This window comes from Neophocaena asiaeorientalis, unplaced genomic scaffold (genome assembly GCF_003031525.2).
Source record: "Neophocaena asiaeorientalis asiaeorientalis breed wild unplaced genomic scaffold, Neophocaena_asiaeorientalis_V1.1 scaffold184, whole genome shotgun sequence".
NCBI classification, from domain to species: Eukaryota; Metazoa; Chordata; class Mammalia; order Artiodactyla; family Phocoenidae; genus Neophocaena; species Neophocaena asiaeorientalis.
The window spans coordinates 7378578-7388744 of NW_020185325.1; the positions used below are offsets into that span (position 1 = coordinate 7378578).

General features: G+C 40.1%; 1 pseudogene; it reads right to left on the minus strand.

Moving 5' to 3' along the window:
* Window positions 1-3326: 3326 nt before the first annotated feature.
* Window positions 3327-5278, minus strand: LOC112392596 (phosphatidylinositide phosphatase SAC2 pseudogene; annotated as a pseudogene).
* Between the last annotated feature and the right edge of the window lie 4889 nt (window positions 5279-10167).

A 10167-nucleotide genomic window follows, 5' to 3' on the forward strand; every position in this document is an offset into this window, starting at 1 on the left:
TGGGTCTTCGTTGCTGCGTGTGGGCTTTCTCTAGTCGCAGCAAGCAGGGATGGAGATATTTATAAATCAGAAATACTGAAATGAATTTGCATAGGGACTTAAAACTTGCTTTTTGGGGTGAGAGGGTCCCTATTGTCCTTCCACCAGAAAAAAATATATTTGCACTTCTATAGACAAGGATTTTATACATTGCTATTTACTCTTCCAAGGCTAGGAAAACAAACCCAAGCAACTCTCTGACCAGGATTCATAGACAGTACCTATAAATTTGGGGAAATCCCTCATTCCTGAGGTCTCCAAAATGTAAGCGTATACCTGGACTGCCAGGAAGGAAAATTCCTTACCATTTGTCAGTCTGGAGCCGTCTTGGTCCCTTCAGCCTTCTATACCAAAAATACCATAGACTAGGTGGTTTATAGACAACAGAAATTTATTGCTTACAGTTCTGGAGACTGGGAAGTCCAAGATCAAGGCAGATTCCATGTCTGGTGAAGGCCTGCTTCCTCATTCGTAGATAGTCATTTTTTCATTGTGTCCTTACATGGCAGAGGGGCAAGGGAACTCTCTGGATACTCTTTTATATGGGCACAAATTCCATTCATGCAGGCCCTGCTCTCATGACCTAATCATCTCCCAAAGGCCCCATGTCCAAATATCAGCACATTCAGTTTCAACATATGAATCTGGGGGGGAAAAAACATTCAGTGTCTATCAGAGACCCCGTAAGGCAGGAACACGCCAACTTTCCTGAAAGGACTCTGTAGGCACCAACCTACAATTTACTTAACTTTGAATTCTTTTGGTATTTATGCCTTTTTGGATGACACTAAATTTATAAATAGCTTAGGAAGTATAGATATCTTTATGATATGGAGTCTCCTTGTCAAAAACTATGATTGCTAATAGGTACAAAGTTTCTTTTTAAGGTGAAAAAAAGGTTCTGGAATTAGATAGCGGTGTTGGTTGCACACTTTAGTGAATATACTTAAAAGTACTGAATTGTACACTTTAACATGGTGATTGTTATGGTATGTAAATTTTACCTCAATGATAAACATTTTTTAAAAAGTTAGTGTAGAAAAGCACATGCATGGCCTCCCCTGTCATTAACATCCCCCATCAGAGTGGTGCATTTGTTACAGTTGATAAATCTACATTGACACATCATAATCATGCAAAGTTCATAGTTTGCCTTAGGATTCTATCTTGGTGTTGTACATTCTATGGGTTTGAACAGAGGTGCAATGACTTGTATCCATCGTGATAATATTACAGAGAGTATTTTTACAACCCTAAAAATCCTTTCTGCTCCACTTATCCATACCTGCCCCAGACCCCAACCCCTGGCAACCACTCATCTTTTTACTTTATCCGTAGTTTTGCCTTTTCCAGAATGTCATATGACTAGAACCATATAGTATGTAGCCTTTTCAGAATGGCTTCTTTCACTAAGTAATATCAATTTGAGTTTTCTCCACATCTATTCATGGCTTGATAGCTCATTTCTTTTTTTTCTTCCAGTTTTATTGAGATATCATTGATATGCAGCACTGTATAAGGTATACAGCATAATGATTTGACTTACATACATCATGAAATGATTATCACAATAAGTTTAGTGAAATCCATCATATCATATAGATACAGAATTAAAGAAATATAAAAAATTTTTTCTTGTGGTGAGAACCCTTAGGACTTACTTTCTTAACAACTTTGATATATGACATACAGCAGTGTTAATTATATTTATCACGTTGTATATTATATCCCTAGTAATAATTTATCTTATAACTGGGAGTTTGTACCTTCTGACTGTCTTCATCTAATTCCCCCTCTCCCACTCCCCGACTCTGGTAACCACAAATCTGATCTCCTTTTCTATGAGTTAGTTAGTTTGCTTGTTTCTGATGTATAATTGACCAACAACACTATGTTAGTTCCTGTTACACAACAGAGTAATTTGATATTTCTATACATTTCAAAATGATTACCATGAGAAGTATAGTTACTATATGTCACCACAAAGATATTACAAAGTTGCTGACTATATTCCCCACAGTGTACATTTCATACCCTTGACTCATTTGTTTTGCAACTGGAAGTTTATACCTATTAATCTTCCTCACCTATTTCTTTCCTCCCTTTCCTACCCCCACCCCGAACCTCCTGTTTATTCTCTGTAACTATAACACAGTTTCTGTTTTCTTTTTTCATTTTTTTTCACTTAAATTATAATGATATTTATTTTAAATAGTCACAACATCTGACACTTCAAAAAAGATACCACTAATAAATAACAAAAGTAGAAATATCAAAGTTACAGCAGACATAATGTTTAGCTGAGAATCACTTCAACAGAGTAAAGCTCTTAAGATATCAGACAGACCAATACTTGTTTGGAAGAAGGTGCGCAACTTTCTTACTGTATAGGCTTACAGACAAGGCCCTGATTCCATGTGGTCAAGGTTACAGTCATAAAACCTAAAATTTTAGCACAATTGTGCTTCAGACTAAATTTTCAATAGTTGTGCTCATCTACACAGGAAGTTATGGACTGCATTACCAGTATCCAATATGTATACATTCTTAACATTTCTGAAAATAGAGCAAAATTAATAGGTGCTGGTATTCACATCTCACATCTCAGGTTTTATGACTGGCAAGTATTAATGCTCCTAGACTTTGGGGTGTACAAGGTAGCAGTATTTTAAATTTGTTTAAGTAGAATGTAGGAAAAATCAGGATCAAATGGACATTCATTTCTTGACTGTAGCGCCATTAGCCCTCAATTAACTCTTTATAGGGAATGGTTAAGCCATCAAAAACTAAACCGATAGTTTTTATATTAAAATGCTTGTCCATACTAGTAACACTTTGAAGTCACTAAAAACTAAGTATTTACCTTGTAGAGGAAACACACGGAAATGAACTGACAAACAGAAAAAAACAAATTATGAAAAATGCTAATCACATAAATGGATCCATGTCCACACTTTGTGTCTACTTCATACATTCTACCCACCCACCCCACTCCAAAAAATTTCAGGTTATTACGTCCTAAAGCAATGTATTCTTGAATTACTTTTAGAGAGACAAACTGCTCTGTAGTGTATAACCTATTTAGGTCTACACATTCTAGGGTGATGCACTTCCATTGTCCTAGCTCTCAAATTTGGAAATCTTCTCAGGTTCAGTCTCTTTTTGAAACCTTTCCAAATAAACATAATTAGAATTTGGGATCCCTAGATTCAAAGACAGTACAGGTTATATGACTCCTCCTTTCTTTTGGATTAAATAAAAGCCACATGATTCTGTGTGGCTAAACACTAAATCTGAATTATTCATGTCTGGCATTGAGTAAACATATTTTTAAGTTCATTCTGCTGGACTTCATTAACCACTTCAGGTTCTGCAGGGTTCTTCTGAACCTTTGCCACTGCAAAGTTTATCCCCTGAGTTAATCCACCTTGGGTAATATTAGCAACCTGGACCATGCAACTTCGAACCTTTGCAAAGGGAGAGACTGCTCTGCTGCTACAGCTCTCTGAAGGAGGAGTTACGTGAAGCCTTCTCTCAAGTTCAAGTGTGCCAGATTCGGAGCCGGGGGTCTTTTGAGATACAATTGAATGCACTGGTTCAACTGACAAAAGATGTGGGCCTGCTGCAGAAAAAGACACATCTAATTGAGATGGTCGAGAAGGTATCTGTTCCGTTGATTCAAAGTGAGTTTCTTCATTAGACACTCGATTGGTCATTTGATTTCCTTCCTCACTAGCCTGCTGAGAAACAGACCTGGTTTCTGACAGCTGGGTCATTTTGTTTTATGCATCTTGAACAAATCTGTGGCAATAAATATCCACAGGCTAGGCTAAGCCAGTCAATGTGTGTATGTTGTCAGCAGAAGGACTTTTCTTCAAAGAAGACGCATAGCCTTTTCCAAGCCCACTTTCATGAGCAAGAGTAACCTCTGAAGGAAAATGAATGCTAATATCAGTGTTGCTAATAGACTGGGATGGACTGCCTAATCGAGGCATTGAAGCAATAATACCACAACTAGGAAGAACATAGTCTACTGGCCCTACATTCTCTAAAGAGTTTGCTAGCTGCCTGTCTTCATCAGACTTGGAATTTGTAAGGAATTCATCAGAGCAGTATGAGTCATTATCTGAACACATTTCCCCATCTGACTCAGCCTGGGCTTCATTATCCATCACACTAGTGTTTTCCATGGTTTCAAGACTACTATCTGATTTCCAAAGATTTACTTTTAAGTTTGGTTTCAGAAAGTTAACTTTCATTTCAGGTTTTGTAAAGTTTCCTAGCTTTCGTAGAATGACAATATTTACATTGGATTTGGTCTGTTTCACTCTTTGATTTAGAGATGAAAATTTGCTCATTAAAAAATTTTCCCCTGGGCCAAAGAGCCTTGGTTTTGAGATCTGGTGCCAATGATGTCTTCATGCGGTTTACTGCTCTTCCTCTCAAGCTTTTTCTCTATTATAGGTACATCTAATCCCAGGGCTTCCTTGGTGATCTGCAGCATCTCTGCAATGCACTGAAGGGTATCTTTTCCATCCTCTTCTGCATTGAGCATTACAGCTCTCAGGGTGTGGAAATAGCCACTTGCTTCTTTATATCTGTAATGCAGTCGCACGCAGCAGAACTCTGCCTTACCAAAAAGAGTGGGTTCAGGACCTATTTCAATTTTTTCCAGGTCTTCTAGACTTAGTCGTTGATACTGGTTTACTTTGTCAACTTCATCATCATAATAGGCCACGTAGTAGGCAGAGTTGGAAAGCAGTAACAACACATCCACGTCTCTGTGAGCAGCATCAATGAGGGAGCCAAGCCAGAAAACTTACATCACGACACGTATTTTAATACGAAATAAATTCTAAACCTACTAATTAGTGTTACTTTATCTTAGCTTCTATTCTGACACTAATATTTACATTAGTCAGACATGATCTCAGTCAAAAGCATTATGTCCAGAACGAAAAGCACTTGGCACCTTAACAGGCAGTGGAGAAAAATGTCAGCCCTCCCCGCGCCCGCATTTTTACCAGTGTAAGCTGCAGTAAATACTTAATTTCCCTCCCCTCTTAAACAGAAAAAAAAAAAAAACCCAAAAAACAAAAAACCCACACTTTTTCTTTTTAAACACGGACAAGAAAACCCCTTTCAGGACTTCCCGGCCCCCCACGCCTGCAGCTTGGAAGCAAGGGCTGCGCTGCTCGTTTTTCTCTTCCCGCCATTCAGGCATCCCCTCCTTCCACATGATGAACACGAACCCCGCCAGCATCACATGCAGGCCCACCACCGCGACAATGGTCGCGCAAAAGCCACTGTCCTCAGGGGATATTAACAGGAGGCTTTGGAAAAGCAGTAATTTTCAGAAAAAATACAACCCCACAGGAACTTTAACCAGAAGTCCGGCAAAAAGGAGAAAAATCTTGAAAAGTCATCGCCAGGCGGCGGCCTTCGGGCTTGGGCTCGGCAGCGTTGCCGGCTGCATCGCCCGGGGCACTCGCCTGCCGCTGGGCGGTCGGAGGAGGCCGGTGGGAGCGCGGCACCTCGTCAGTCCGTCGGTCCGTTCACGAGTGGAAGCTTAGTCAGAGCTGCCTGCACCAGAGCTAACACCTGCAGCGCCTGCCTATTTTGTTTTTTAAGATTCCACATATGAGTGAAATTATACAGTATTTGCCTTTCTCTGTTTGACATTCTCTCTCTGATTTTGGTATCAGGGTGATGCTGACCTCGTGGATTGAGTGCAGAAGGGTATCTTCTTCTGCAATTTTTTGGAATAGTTTGAGAAGGATAGGTGTTAACTTTTCTCTAAATGGTAGAATTCACCTGTGAAGCCATCTGGTTTTGGCATTTGTTTGTTGGGAGGTTTTTTTTTGTTACTGATTCAATTTCATTACTGGTCTGTTCGTATTTTCTGTTTCTTCCTGGTTCAGTATTGGGAGATTGTACATTTCTTCTAGGTTTTTCATTTTATTGCTGTGTAGCTGTTTGTAGTAATCTCTTATGATCCATTATGTTTCTGTAGTGTCAGTTGTAACTTCTTTTTCATTTCTGATTTTATTGATTTGGGCCCTCTCTCTTTTCTTGTGGATGAGTCTGGCTAAAGATTTGTCAATTTTGTTTATCTCTTCAAGAACTAGATCTTTGTTTCTTTGATCTTTTCTATTTTTTTTTTTTTTAGTCTCTATTTCATTTACTTCTGCTCTGTTCTTTATGATTTCTTTCTATCTAATAACTTTGGGTTTTGTTTATTCTCCTTCTTTTAGTTCCTTTAGATATAAGGTTAGGTTGTTTACTTGAGATTTTTCCTGTTTCCTAATGTAGGTTTGCATGGATATAAACTTCCCTTTTAGAACTGCTTTTTCATTTGTCTCCAGGTATTTTTTAAATTTTTTTATTTTAATTTTTGACTGTGTTCGGTCTTCATGGCTGCACGCAGGCTTTCTCTGGTTGCGGCGAGCAGGGGCTACACTTTGTTGCAGTGTGCGTGCTTCTCTTTTCGGTGGCTTCTCTGGTTGTGGAGCATGGGCTCTAGGCACACGGGCTTCAGTAGTTGTGGCACACAGGCGCCATAGTTGTGGCTCGTGGGCTCTAGAGCGCAGGCTCAACAGTTCTGGCGCACGGGCTTAGTTGCTCCACGGCATGTGGGATCTTCCCGGACCAGGGCTCAAACCTGTGTCGCCTGCAATGGCAGGCAGATTCTTAACCACAGCACCACCAAGGAAGCCCCTCCAGGTATTATTTGATTTCCTCTTTGATTTCATCAGTGATCCATTAGTTGTTTAGCAGCATATTATTTAGCCTCCACATGTTTGTATTTTTTGCAGTTTTTTTTTTCTTACAGTTGATTTCTAGTTTCACAGCATTGTGGTTGGAAAAGGTGCTTGATATTTCCATTTTCTTATACTTACTGTGATTTGTTTTGTGGCCTGGCATGTGATCTATCCTGGAGCATGTTCCATGTGCACTTGAAAAGCAGCAGTAGGTGCTGCTGCTTTTGGATGGAACGTTCTATATACATCTATTAAGTTCATCTTGCCAACACATGTGTCCTCATGGTAGAATGACTCCCCCAAATGGCTGCAGTCAGTGTCTGTCCCAATGGGATCTCCCATTGCCTCCTTTCTCTCCAGGAGGCTCTCCAAGATTAGCAGGGAGGTCTGGACCCAGGTTCCTTTCAAGTTACTGCTTCTGCCTTGGGTCCCAAAGCATGTGAGATTTTGTGTGTGCCCTTTAAGAGTGGAGTCTCTATTTCCCAAAAGGGTCTCCCAAAAGTAAACTCTGCTGGCCTTCAAAGCCAAACATTCTGAGGGCTTGTCTTCCTAGTGCAGGAGCCCTGGGCTGAGAAGCCCAATGCAGGGCTCAGATCCCTCACTCTTTGAAGAAAAACTCTGCAGTTGTAATTATTCTCCTATCTGTGAATCGCCCACTGGTGGGTACAGGTATTAATTATACGACATCTCTGCCCCTCCTACCTGTCTCACTGTTGTTCCTTCTTTACATTTTTAGTTGTAGATTTTTTCTGCTAGTCTGCTGGTCCTTCTCATCAATAGTTGCTCTGTAGATAATCTAGTTGTAATTTTGGTGTGCCTACGAGAGGCGGTGAGCTCAGGATTTACCTACTCTGACATCTTGGCCACTCCCAGATAGCTGATTTCTTTTTTAGCACTGAATAATATGCTATTGTCTAGATGTACCACAGTTTATCCATTCATCTACTGAAGGACATCTTGTTTGATTCCAAGATTGGCAATTATGAATAAAGCTGCTATAAACATCCATGTGCAGAGTTTTGTGTGGCCATACATCTTTACTTCATTTGGGTAAATAGCAAGGAGCACAATCAGATCATTTGGTAAGAATATGTCTTGTAAGAATGTGCCAATATTCTTCCAAAGTGGCTGTATCATTTTGCATTCTCACCAGCAATGAATGAGTTCCTGTTGCTCCACATTCTCACCACCATTTGGTGTTGTCAGTGTCCTGGATTTTGGCCATCCCAGTAGGTCTGTAGTGATATCTCACTTTTATTTGCACTTCCCTGATGACATATGATATGGAGCGTTTTTTCATATGCTTATTTGCCATCTGTATATCTTCTTTGGTGAAGACTGTATATTTTTTATGTGAATTTTATATCCTGCTACTTTGTTAAATTCTCTTACTACTTTAAGTGGGTTTTTTTTTCACTTATTTCCATTTATTCTTTTAGTTTTCCATAAGATGCTGGCTCTTGGTGTACATATTTAAACTTAAGAGTAGAAGACTTTACAATTCCATGTGTGAAGGTGCTAAGGAAAGGAGGCTCAGCAATTGTGCACTGCACTGTAGGGTAATCTCACAGGAACTTTTCTTTGGGGACTCTAGATTCAGTATCATTAGGTCTTTTCTTTGGGGATTCAAATTTTTAAGAAACGGCTTTTAAAATCTACTGCCTAGAGGGTAAATCTTGGTTGCCAGCATTCTTTAAACTAGGTTAGAGGAGTCTGGGAATGTGAACTTTTAGTATACAAACTTCACTATACATAAAGCTTTGCTAAATCCCTCTCTTTTTAGTATAGGACCCTGGCTTAACAATGTCTAGTTTCTTTTGAGTAGAGATCCTATTTTATCCTCCTCACATAATAATCCTCTAGTCAGGAGCAGATCCCAGTTTTGCAGTGTCTGAAACTCATGAAATTTGGGGGCTTTGAGACAGAGAATAAAAAATAACTTAGTTAAAAAAATTAAAACCAACCAAAAAATGACCATTTGAACACATTTCTTGGGCCCCTCCCAGGGCCTTGGAAGGGACCCATGACAGTGCTAGGCTCTGAACCTAAAGATTACTTAATTTCATGGTAAATCTAAACTAGCCTCCAATCTTCCTTGAGATGGGGGGAGAGGCAATTGCTTAGTAGTATAGAATTAGGGGGGATTTGATTTAAATTGCAAACAAACTTTGAAGCAAAATGACTTTCACTCCAAGTCCTAGAGGTACCTGCTACTATCAATTTCTAAGCCTTTTTAGGGGGAGTTGTGTTGGAAAGGATTGCTTCTTTGCTTTCCACATTCCTGTTTTCAGCCTTCTTGTGTTTGCCAAATTAGTTTTTGTTTCTCTGTCAGCTTTCCAATGTCCAAAATGTTGATGCTGTTGGGTCCTTTACATTCTTGCTGTTCTTGTTTATGCCGCTTGAAAAAAAAAAAAACAAAAAAAGGCTTTCTGGCAAACTCAGTCATTTTACTGAGTTTCGGAAAGGGGCAGAAGTTCAGGTGTGCTATACCTGCCATTCTTAACCCAAAATCAGAATGTGCCATATCACACTCCAAAATTGCCCCCCCAAAATGGCTGGAGGACTTTACACTCCTAGCAGCACAGCAGGAAAATATCCACTTACCTTACCCTTGCCAACACTCCATATCCTCCACATTTCTCAATCTGGTTAAACTATCTCATTGCTTAAATTTGCATTTCCCTGATTACTAGTGAGGTTCAGGATAATTTTATGTTTATTGGCCTTTTGTATTTCCTCTTCTGTGAATAACCTGTTTATATAATTTACCCATTTTTCTAATAGGTAGTGAAGGGTATCAGAACATGCCATCCCAAAATATATCACTGTGGCATGCTGATTAAGCTGAAGGCAATTGAGAAAAAGCAAATACAGGAAAGGCTCTCTGACTTCCCCCTTACTACCCAAAGCAGGGCATAAAATTTCCCTTGAGAAAGATGCCCTCCCTGTACGAGGACGAGGAGAACATTCTTATCACTGGAGATAGGGATCCAACATCAAGATTAATCTGTATTTTAAAAAATCCATTAAAATAACCCTGGGACTTCCCTGGTGGCACAGTGGTTAAGAATCTGCCTGCCAATGCAGGGGACATGGGTTTGATCCCTGGTCCAGGAAAATCCCACATGCTGTGGAGCAACTAAGCCCGTGCGCCACAACTGCTGAGCCTGCGCTCTAGAGCCTGCGAGCCACAACTACTGAGCCCACGTGCCAGAACTACTGAAGCCCGCACACCTAGAGCCCATGCTCTGCAATGAGAAGCCACTGCAAGGAGAAGCCCTAGCACCGCAATGAAGAGTAGCCCCCGCTTGCCACAACTAGAGAAAGCCCGCGAGCAGCAAAGACCTGACACAGCCAACAATTAAAA